This window comes from Tamandua tetradactyla, chromosome 9 (assembly GCF_023851605.1).
Source record: "Tamandua tetradactyla isolate mTamTet1 chromosome 9, mTamTet1.pri, whole genome shotgun sequence".
Lineage (NCBI taxonomy): Eukaryota > Metazoa > Chordata > Mammalia > Pilosa > Myrmecophagidae > Tamandua > Tamandua tetradactyla.
The window spans coordinates 47,979,754-47,991,916 of record NC_135335.1 but is presented as its reverse complement, the minus strand read 5'-3'; the positions used below and the strand labels follow the sequence as shown (position 1 = coordinate 47,991,916).

General features: G+C 34.6%; 1 long non-coding RNA gene across 4 annotated transcripts in view; it reads left to right on the top strand.

Annotated features, from left to right (window-relative positions):
* LOC143647096 (uncharacterized) overlaps positions 1-11,650 on the top strand; it is a 190,719-nt gene extending 179,069 nt beyond the window's left edge. For all 4 annotated transcript variants that reach the window (XR_013157844.1, XR_013157839.1, XR_013157841.1 and 1 more), the window contains 2 exons: positions 7,249-8,922; positions 11,156-11,650. This is a non-coding gene — a long non-coding RNA (uncharacterized LOC143647096). The remainder of the gene's footprint in view (positions 1-7,248; positions 8,923-11,155) is intronic.
* The last annotated feature ends 513 nt before the right edge of the window (positions 11,651-12,163 follow it).

The following is a 12,163-nucleotide window of genomic DNA, read 5'->3' as shown; positions in this document are numbered from 1 at the left end:
ATTCCCTAGGCAAGGATCACAGTTTCCTTCAGGGTGTGGGAAGGACATTTAGATCCAGTGCTGGAAACAGAGTCTCTGTCCTAGTTCTTTCACAGTGTACAACCATCACTGTTTTGAGCCTTGAAATGGTCTTCCCTGTCTCCCAGGTATCCAAACTCTAGGGACCAGTCTAACTACTGTGAGAGAATTTATAGTCTGTGTCCCGGGTGAGAGGGACCCCAGTGCTGTTCCTGTGCACATCATATGCAGTGTGAGACCAAGAAAAGGGGAGGGGAGAGGACAAGTTGATCTAGCATAGAAGTTTCTTTTTAATTTGGTATTTGTAGGATCCTTCTCCAGTCTATACCCTCATACAGAGTTCTTTTTTCATTGATTTTCTGGGGAATGATTTTCAGTAGTTGATTATGTTGCAATGTTGATGATGCCACCCAGTGCAAATGATTTTGGATAAGGGAGCCAATTCCACTCAACTGAACAGAATGGACTTTTCAACAAATGGTGCTTGGAGAATTGGATTCCATATTCAAAAGTATGAGATGTCCACTATCTCACATATTACAGTAAAATTAACTAAAAGTGGATCAGATACTTAAGTATTAGAATAAAGACCATAAGCAATTTAGAAAAAAAAATGTATGGGAATTATCTAAAGACCTTGTGGTAGGGGGTGGTTTCCTAGATATAAAACCCAAAGCAGAAGCAATCAAAGAAAAAATACATAAATAGATCTCCTAAAAATTGAATATATTTACATGTCAAAGGACATTATCCTGAAAATAAACAAAAAACACCCTGTGCAATGGGAGGCAATACTTAGAAACCACATATTGGCTAAGGGTTTAATATCCAGATACATAAAGAGATTCAACAACTCAAGAACAAAAATGAAAACAAATTAGTTTTTAAATGGTCAAAAGACATGGACAGACACTTTTCCAGAGAGGAAAATATATGGCTCAAAAGGGTATGAAGGGCAGTGTGATGGTTGCTCAGTGGCAGATTTCTTGCCTGCTATGCCAGAGACCTGGGTTCAATTCCCAGTGTCTTCCCATGGAGAAAAAAATCAATAAAAGAAAAAGGATATAAAAAGATATCCAAATTCAATAGGTATTAATAGGTATTAGAGAAATGTAAATCAAAACCACAATAAGATATCATCTCACACATCCTAGAATGGCCATTCTAGAAAAAAAAAACAGGAAACAGCAAGTGCTGCAGAGGATGTGAAGAAATATGTGCAATTATTCACTATTAGTATGAATGTTAAACAGCACATTTCAGATACTTTGAGACTGTTTGGCAGTTCCCTGAGAAGCTAAGTACATAATTGTTTATGATCTAGCAACCCCAGTACTAGGTATATACTTGGAGGTACTGAAAGCTTGGACATGGACAGAAATTTGCACACTGATGTTTATAGCCACTTTATTCATGATTTCTAAGAGCTAAAAACAGACCAAATGCCCATGAATGGCTGAATGAATAAACAAGCTGTGTGTATACATATGATGGAATATTATGCAGCTGTAAAAGAGAATAAAGTCATGACACATGCAACAACATGGATGAACTTTGAGGACAATATGTTGAGCAAAATAAGCCAGAAACAAAAGATCAAATACTGTATGTCTCACCAATATGAACTAGTTTAATGAAAAGCTCTGAGAGTTAATGTTGAAAACAAAGTTTATCTACTAGTAGAGTGTAGAGATTGGATACTTTTCTACAAGAGTACAAAACATTAAAAAGATAGTGAAAATCCTGAAAGAATAACACAATAATATGTGATGGTATCACAAAACTTTAAGTATGCTGAACTAAACTGAGTGTGAGTATTGTTGAAAGAGGAAAGCTAGGGTCTTGAATGACCCCAGAAGGAAAGATGGAGGATACGAACAGGTAATAAATCATGTAGCAAAACCTACAGTGATAAATGATGTTGATTAAATGTACAAATAGAAGAAAGTGTTTACTTGAAGAGATGTCACAATCCCACAAAACATGGATGTTATATGGAAAAAATACAAATAATACAAACTAGTTTTATGTTTAACAGTAACAATGTCATATTCTATCATTAATTGTCACAAAGGCAATATAACAAAGCTAAATTTCAATAAAAGGGGGATATAAGAAAGGAGTATGCTATTATTGTGGCTGCTGTTTCTTGTTTTCTCATATTCTCTATTTGTGGAAGAAATGTAAATGCTCTCAAATAGACTGTGGTGGAGAATGTGTAAAATGTGATTTTGACTACAGCCATTGAATGTACCCTAGGATTGATTTATTTTTTAACTATGAAAATAGTTAAAAAATAAATGGAAAGACACATGTGCTTGAGAAGATACATTTATATTCATTGTTGGTATGCAAGTAGAATGGTGCAGCCCCTCTGGAAGGCATTGTGTTAGTTCCACAGGAGGCTATATATAGGGTGGTGTCATGATTTTGCAACCCATTATGAGACAAAGACTTTAATGAACTGAAAGCAGAGCATGAATAATAATTTTCGGATTAGTGTTGATAGTAACATTATTCACAATTTGCAATGGATGGATGTGGTATAAGGGCACATTGAATGATGAATAGAAAAGGCAACTTGTGGTATACACTTATGACAGAATATTGAGCATTGGCAGGTAGGAAATAAGTCATGTAGCTTGCTAGCTCTTATAGAAGTCACATCTATTTCTGAAGTTTAAATATTTCTAAATTTTGGCATCCTGTTTTTCTGTGTTTAATTGGGTGATGTCCTGAAACATTGGATGCCTGTATGAAACTGCTTGAAATTCTTTACAAAACGCAGAATTAGAGTTCTGCAGCTTTGAAAGTCAGCATTACTCCACACAGCATTTGTTTAGAAGGAGAAAAACATCTGTCTTTATTTAGAAATATGAATGAAAGGGACCTGGTTAGGAATAAAGTAAACCAAAAATAACTTAAATGATGATAATGTCAGTATTTGAAATCTTCAACTTCTTTACAACACCAAAAGAAGAGAGGTTTATTTGGTCCAATGTTTAGATTTTCTGTAGCATACAGTCTATTTTAACCTGTCTTAGGGGTTTATACAAACAACCTAATTATACAGAATCAAGAATAAGGAAGAAGATCTTGTTATTCTGTACAAATGTAATACTCAAAAACATTCCAGAGTATTTGGGGCAGAACATGTAAAAGTACTTGCAGAGTCCACTTGAGGGACTGGATAAAAATTTGGAACTATTAACCTTCCCCACGAGAGGAATTATTGATATTCTGTCATGTATTTGGACTCCAAATTTAATAGGAAAACCTTCAATTGAGGGTTGTTCTTATGAAGCTCAGCTCTGCAATGATGAAGTTCATATTACTTGTAACTGTTCCTGAGTAACACCCATAGAATATCTTTTGTGGTTCAGATGTAACTGGTATCTCTATGCCAACTTTGCAGATAAACTCCCTACACTCGCCCCTATGTGGGACATGATGCCCAGGTTTATTAGTCTCACTGGCATCATGGGTTATGACTCCAAGGGTTGAGCCTGGCCCTGGCATCTTGGAATTGAGAAGGTCTTTAGACCAAAAAGGGCTAAAGAAATAGAAATAAATAGAGTTTTAGTGGGTATGCTCAAATAGAGTTGAAGTGCACTTCTGAATGTTACTCTTATGAAAGCTTTAGCCACATATTGCAAATTACCACAATATGGCAAGCCCAAACCCACAGTATTCCTGAAAACCCTAGGGACTCATGGGCTGTATCTGAGACTCTATAAAAGTTTTTCTTCAGGTAAGTTCATTTTCTCAGAATATTAAAGTCTCTAGACCTGATTATATGGCAGATTAGCCCTGATTAAAAGAGATATCTGTCTCTCCAATACCCTATAAGTGTATATTGTCTGAATTTCATTCCAATAACCCCTAAGGTCAACATCTCATTCCAGTATGAAAAATTTATGAAGATCATTGGTCAGTTATCCATGAAGATTTATAGAGTGATCATATGAGGTGGAAGAGGTATAACTGAGAAATTAGGATTTAACAAATGACTGTGATTATTGACTCATTAAATAGATATTGCACTTTGGTTTCTAATGCATTAAAATAACTAGGAGGAAAAACTAGAAATTGTTGAACTGGAATCCAAAAGTCATGTTCTTTGATATAATTGTAAATCTCAATACCAAAAGTCAAGTCCATACCTGTGTGCGTGTGTGCGTGTATATTTACATCTGCTTGTAAGTCTTACAACTGTGTAGAGTGCAATATTAGTAGTCAATAAAGGCTGGGATAAGGGTCTTGCAATATTTAGGTTTTCTTTTTATTTTTTATTTCTTTATTTGGATTAATGAAAATGTTCTAAAAATGATGATGATGATGAATATAGTACTATGTGATGATAAGCATTATTGTTTCTTCTTTCCTTCTTTTAGCTTTGGGGTTAGTTTGCCTTCTTTCTCTAGTTCTTCAGGTGAATAGTTAAGCTCTTGATTTTTATACTTTGGATTGATTGAAGTGTGTTAATTTATCTCAATAAAATTACAATTCAATGGCCCATAGATGAGAAGTTCTATTTCTGAACACTCAATTGAATTTCATTGATAAGCATATGTATCTATATGCCATCACATATCAGTTTCAAGTTGGCACAGTGCACATCATTATCTACTTCCTGATCATAGGGGAAAAGCTTTCAGTCTTTCCCCATTGAGGATGATGTTAGCTGTGTGATTTTCAAATATGCCCTTTATCATGCTGAGGACATTTTCTCCTATTCCTATACTTAAAGTATTTTCATCAAGAAATTATGCTGAACATTTTCAAATGCTTTTTCTGCATCAATCAAAATGAACGTGTGTTTTTCCATTTTGATGAATTGACATTGTATATAACTTTAATTGATTTTCTTGTGCATAACCAGCCTCATTTATCTGGAATTAAACCCACTTCTTCATGGTGTGTAATTTTTTTTGTGCTTCTATATTAAATTTGCAAATATTTTGTTTAGGATTTTTGTGTATAAATTCATAAACAAATTGACTGTAATTTCTTTTACTGTAGCATCTTTTCCTGCATTACGGCAATGGTGGCTTTTTAGAATGACTGTGGTAGCATTAACTACTATTCATTCTTTTGCAGAATTTGAGCAGGATCATACTAATTGTTTTGAATTCATGGTAGAATTAACATTTGGATCCATCAGGTTATTGACATTTCTTTTTGGGGAGTTTTTTGATTACTGATCCAATCTCTTTAAATGTGACAGGTTTGCTTAGTGTTCTGTTTTTTCTTCAGTCAATTTGGTTTTCATGCTTTTCTAGGAAGTTTTCCATTTCATCTATGTTGTCTAGTTTGTTAACTTATAGTTACTCATAGTATTCTCTCATTATCTCTTTTATTTCTTCAGGGTCAATAATTATGCCACTCTCCAATTTCTGACTTTAGTTGCATGTTTCCTCTTTTTTAACAGTCTAGCTCTGAGTCCATTGATTTTATTGATTTTCTCAAAAATCCAATTTTTTAAAAATTGTCTCTATTCTTTTCATGTTTTTCAATGTGATTTATTTCTGTTCTGATTGTTCTTGTACTTTCCTTCTGTTAGCATTGGGGTTAGTTTGCTGTCTTTCTCTAGTTCCTCAGGTGAACAGTTAAGCTCTTGATTTTTTGCTTTCTGTTTTAATATAGGGTTTAGGGAAATAAATTTCCCCTCTTAACACTTCAACTTTGCTGCATTCCAGAAGTTTTAAAATGTTGTGTTCTCATTTTCATTTGCTGTATGTATTTACTGATTTCACCTTTAATTTCTACCTTGACCCACTGGTTGCTTGAATGCATTCATTTACCTCCATATATTTCCACTCTTTTGCCAGTTATTGGTTTCCAAATTCATTCCATTATGATCTGACAAATTTGTCCATATAATTTTTAGTTTTAAATTTTATTGAGACCCAATTTGTGCTCCAACATGTGGTCCCTCCTGCAAAATGATCCATGGGCATTTATAAAATTTTATATCCTGCTGCTGTGCGGTGTGATGTTCTGTAAAGGTCTAAGTCTAGTTCATTTAACATATTATTCAAGATCTCTGTCTCCTTATTTATTCTTTGTAAAGATGTTCTATCCATTTATGAAAGTGGTGTATTGAAGTCTCCAATGACTATTGTGGAGGTATCTATGTTTCCCTTCAGTTTGCTACTCTTTGCCTCATTTATTTTTGGAAACTCTGGCTCAGTACATAAATATTTATGATTATGTCTTCTTGATGGATTTGTCCCTGTTATTGATACATAGTGTCCTTCTTTGTCTGTTTTAATTTTTTTACATTTGAAGTCTAATTTGTCAGATATAGTATATCTACCCCCACTATTTTATGGGTTTTGTTTTCATAAAATATCTCTTTCCAACTTCATTTTCAGTGTATTTCTTTCATTGGTTCTAATGTCTCTGGAAGAGAGTATATAGAAAGATTCTGTTTTTTTTCAATCCATTCTGTCAATCTAAGTCTTTTGATCGTGAGTTTAACACAGTAACATTTAATGTTATTACTGTAAAGACAGGACTTTCTTCAACTACTCTGTGTTTTGGATTTTTATATACCATATCTTATAGTTTTATTCTCTTTCTGCTCTATTAGTTATGCAAACTGATATAGTTCATTATTATACTCCCCTCCAAATCTCTCTCTCTCTCATCTTTTCCTATCTGCCTGTAGTGCTCCCTTTATTATTTCTTATAGAGCAGGTCTCTTCTTTATAAAATGCATCATTGTCTGTTTATCTATAAATATTTTAAACTCTCTCTTATTTTTGAAGTACAGTTTTACCAGATATAGAACTCTTGATTGGCAGTTTTTCTCTTTCAGTATCTTAAAGATATCATAATACTGCCTTCCTACATGTATAGTTTCTCTTTCTTTCTTCATTGAAGCATTACTGATCTGCTACCCACTCACCAGGAATGCAAGAAAACAATCCATCTTATTTTCTGTAAGAAGCTGTCTATTCTTAACTTGGCTATACACAAACTAAGAGCTACTGTCTGGGTATATTGGAACTTGACTATAATTTCAATAGTATCAGTGTTAAATGTGTGAGCATATACTGCTACCCAACTTCATTGTACTGATTTCCACAATTGACAAAATCCTCTTTTCACTCCTGACTAATTGCTTAAAGAACAGGCAAATTGTTTTCTTAGTATTGCATGGAGTGTATCTGAAACAGAAATTCTCACTGCTTCTGACTTTGTGTATGTTTTCATATTTCCCAGCTTCCATGAACTGAACAAAAGACAAATGATGAGGACTGTCTACAGCCTAAGTGTGGACATCAGGGAGCTGCTACCTACAGTGGATCAGCAATAAAAAGGAAGAACATTTCATGGGTTTGCCCCATGGATATTTGGGTTGTGTGTTATGATTGAACATGACTCACTCACCCTGTCTAAGTTTCCCAAAGAATTCTACAACTCTAGCAAATAGTCAGTTGTCAGAATCTGGTATCAAAACAGTATTGGTGGGCAGGCAGCAGTGGTTCAGTGGCAGAGTTCTCACCTGCCCAGCTGTAGACCAGGACCCTGCCCATGCAGGAAAAAAAAAGAAGCCCAAAAACCAGTATTTGTTACTTCATGCAAAAACCTGTTTTCATGCCAATGTATATAAGCTAGGCTAGAGATAGGACAATACCCTGTCTCCTTAAAGCATCTGTTCCTCAGTGCTGCTCAGTGATTCTTCAAAATGACATGTACAAATCAGAAATTCCATGATACTCAGAAACCCACCATGCACATGTCCTGAGGCCTGTCTAATGCCTATTATATTTTATTCATCACATGACATAATCTCTAGAAAACTTGAGCATATGGAGCCATTAAAATGAGTGTAAATGCATGTGTATGTGTGTGTGCATACTATGGGCTTTCCACAATCACTGCTCTGTAAAAAGGGTTAGATGGTGAATATGCATCAAATGTGGATTTGTTTACAGAGCATATAAATAAATGATTAATATGAACTCATATTTTATAGTGTTTAATCAATTCCAAAGCAACAATATTCATTACAGAAAATCACTTAATAAAGTAATTATAGAGGACTGTTATATCTATTCAGTATTCTCAAATGTATAAGTTGCACTGATCTGTCTGATATTTCAGGAATTATAGATTCTTCCCATTTGCCCTTTTGATCCTGTTACTTTTATGTGTGAGACACTTAAACATATATTTATATGGATATTTGTCTGTTTAGAGTATCTAACATGACTAGGTGGAAAATATTCTTTAAGTTTATGTTGCTAGGAAACCTCCACATCATCTAGGCTCCAAAAATTAATTGGCATTAAGCTTTAAAAATAATTCCAATTATTTGCAATGTAAATTACTGTCATCATGTTCTTTTTATTGATATCCTTTTGAAAATCCTTCCCAGTTACTTTGTTTGAGCCCATTTTCTCTGCTCATAGCTTCAATGATAGTGCAACTACATGGAGAGAATATTAGGAAAAAACCTGATTCGATAAAGAAAAATGTCTCAAGGTGAAGAGCACGAGTGAGACACAAGCTGTGCTGCCAGTTCCTCAATGGTATGACTTTAGCATTTCCTGTTTCCTCAGTGTGAGTTCATTTCTTCCATCCAGGGAATATGGAAAAAGAACTACCTTCCAAACACTCCTAAGGTCCTTCTGGAGATGATAACTATGATCTTATAATTGTTTAATCTATAATTATCAACTAAGAAAAAGTGTTCCAGAAAAATTCTCAGCTCTCCAAGGCTGGACTCACTTTGGCCACATGTGGAAAAGATAATTGCAGTTCTATTGGGAGATATGAGAACAGAAAATCACAAACTTGTGTCTCAGAATCTGACTGCCTCCCTCCCACAAAATATATTGACTGCGATGACCATCTCACTGATCTCTCCTTCCTGAATGCGGAAGGATTTAGGTGAGTATATTCTGTTTGTTCCTTGAGTGTGCAATGAAAGCAAGCATGTCAGGAACCTGAATAAATTTTCAGTCAGAAAGCAATATTCTTCAGGATTTCAACTGTTTTACTGTGAAAGTTATGTAGGAAGTAGGACTAACTTTGAGGCATGAGCTGGACTAGTAAAGTGGGGGTTGGGGTCCTAGTCCCCATACCAGTCCCTGATGACTCCTTATATGATTTAGCTGAATCCTCACTGATGGTGATTGTTGGTGTTAAATTTAGGTGATGGCAGCACCTGATTTTTATGGAACTTCATGATACCCATTCAGTGTTGTTAGGGAAATAGAATGGTGCAGCCCCCCCCCCCCCCGGAGGTAAGCATGGTGGTTCCACAGGTGGCTAAGTATAGGGTTCCATATGATCCTGCAACCCTGTTATTAGGTATATATTTGGAAGATCTAAAAGCAGGGACATGAATAGACATTTTTGCACTAAACTTTATAGTGACATTACTATTGATCTGCAATGGATGATCTAGTCTATTAAATGGAAAGACAAACTATGGTATATACATACAATGGAATATTTTCTGGCTGCAGGAAGGAATGACATTGTGTGGCATGCAATTTGGTGAATAAACCTCTATGATCTTTATTAAGTCAAATAAGCCAACTACAATAGGGAAAATATTGTATGGTGTCACTGATATAAACCAGCTATAGTGAACAAACTGTGAAAATTAATTTAGAGAACATAGGTTATCAGGGGATACAAAGTGCATAGAGGTTGAGCAGTCAATGATCGAGCACAGAGTGTTCAATAAGGCTTACTGTAAAAGCTCCTAGTTTGAAGTTCTTGCAGCAGTCACACCCATTCCTGAGTTTTGAATGTGATTTCTAAATTCTGAGACACTGTGCTGTTTGTGTATAAGATGATAGTGTCCTGCAATTTTGTGTATCTGAATCATGAAACTAACATTTAGAGTTTTGAAACTCGGAATGGCATAGTTACTGTATATAGCAAACTTAAAGAACCTGAAGAATGGATAAGAATAAAATTAGAGGTATTAATTAAATGAATCTGTTTAGCAAAAAAGTAGAATGGTACAGCCCCTCCAGAGGTAAGTATGTTTAGGTAAAGGATGATATTTCTGCATTTTATACCTTCAATTTCTGTGTGAGATAAAAGGAGACATTTATTTGGTGCAAGATTTAAAATTTATGCAGCCCATGTCTAATTTAACCTGTGTAGCCTGTTTATTTAAATAATCTAATTATGGTAAAAGTAGAATATGGAATGAAATCTCATTATACTCTAAAGGATAATGTAAAAACATGATACATTCCAGAGTATTTTTGGAGAAAATTTTTTAAAAAGTACTTGCAAAGTCTCCTTCAGGTAATGGGGGAAAATGTGGAACTGTTAAACCTTCCCATTGATGGGATATTTAATATTCTCTCAGTATTAGGGGCACCCAATTTCATAAGCCAAGTCCTGAATCTTGCAACTTGCCTATATGAAACTTTTTTCTTCAATGGCAAAGTTAAGCCTGCTTACAACTAGCCTAAGATTCACCCCCAGAGAAAGTGTTTTGTAACTCACATGTGGTCACTCTCTCTAGGCCAACTCTGCAAAAAATTCACTACCCTCTCCTCAACATGGGACATACCTCCCAGTGTTGTAATTTTTCCTGGCAACATGGTACATGACTGCAAGTGTTGAGCCTGCTCCTTGCATTGTGGGATCGAGAATGTCTTCTTAACCAAAGGGAGGAAGGAATTGGAACAAAATTCAGTTTCAGTGGCTAAAAGATTCAGATAGAATTGAGAAGTCATTCTGGAGATTTTCCAATGCAAGCTTCACCCAGATTACAAATACCACAATAGGACAAGACCCAAACAGCAGTATTCCCAAAAACCCTAAGGAATGTCTTAAGCTCTATTCAACATTCTATAAAAGTTTTCCTTGATAAGTTTATTTTCTTTCTGAAAATTAAGGCCTCCAGATTGATCCTCTGTTAGATAAATCCTGAAGCCCAGAGAAAAGTTTCTCCAAGAGCATCAACCAGCTTCATTCCTCTACACAATAAGGTCAACACCCCTCTCCAGCACAAAGAAGTTAAAATAGTCATTGCCAAGATATGCCTGAATATTAACAGAATGATATAATGTGACAGAAAATGTGTAACTAAAAAATTTGGATTTGACAAATGGTTATGACTATTGACCCTTATATAAATATTTCTTTTTAGTTTCTACCGTATTTAAATAACCAGAAGGAAATACAGAAATCGTTGAACACTCACCTTCCAGGCCAGAGACCCAGACTTGATTCCTGATACCTGCCCTTACAAAAAAAAAGGAAAAGAAATCATTGAACTGCAATCTAGTAGCCCTGATCTTTGATAATGATTGTATAACTGTATAGCCAAAAATAAATTTGTTTGCCCATGTTTATATGGTTATACTTCTGGATGTTTTATTTGTTCCATTTATCTATCCTCTGAAAATACTTCACTGTCTTTCTTAACTTGTCTTTATTTTAAGACTTAAAATTGGGTCAAGCGCAATTTTAAGTGTCAATAAGAGACACTGGCTAAGGGGAGTGGAATATTGGGGGCCTTATTTTTCCCTTTTATTTCTTTTTCTTGATTGTGTGAGCATTCTAAAATTGATTATGTTTCTGAATGCACAACTATGTTATGATACATGTGAGCCAATGATTGTATACTTTGAATGGATTGTAATGTGTGTGAATATATCTCAATAAAATTACATTAAAAAAAGAAATGAGTCTGCATTGACATTTGAATATCAAATTGTGTTTTAATTAAATCCAACTTCTCATGAGGCAGTTTCTTGAGTATTATATTTCAATTCCATTCTACATTTTAGCAAGATCTCTGAATATTCATTCTTATCTGATATTGGCCTATAGACTTAATTGGCATAAATAAATAAGAATTCATTGCAAGCATAACAGTAAAATAAAGTACCAGCCTTGTACAATAAAATTGCAATGTATGAAATGGAGAGAAGATAATTATGGATCATTTGAATAATGTAACTAATTACTTTATTCATATAAAATGATATTTAAATGCATTATTTACTTATCAGTGTTGCCAGATTCAAATTCACAATTTCTCCCTAATTTGGGTCTGAATTTGGATAAACCATCAACGATTCTGCCCCATAAAAAAATAGTAACACCTGTTCATAGACTTGTGGAAAAATATATGAGTGTTGCTAGAGATTCA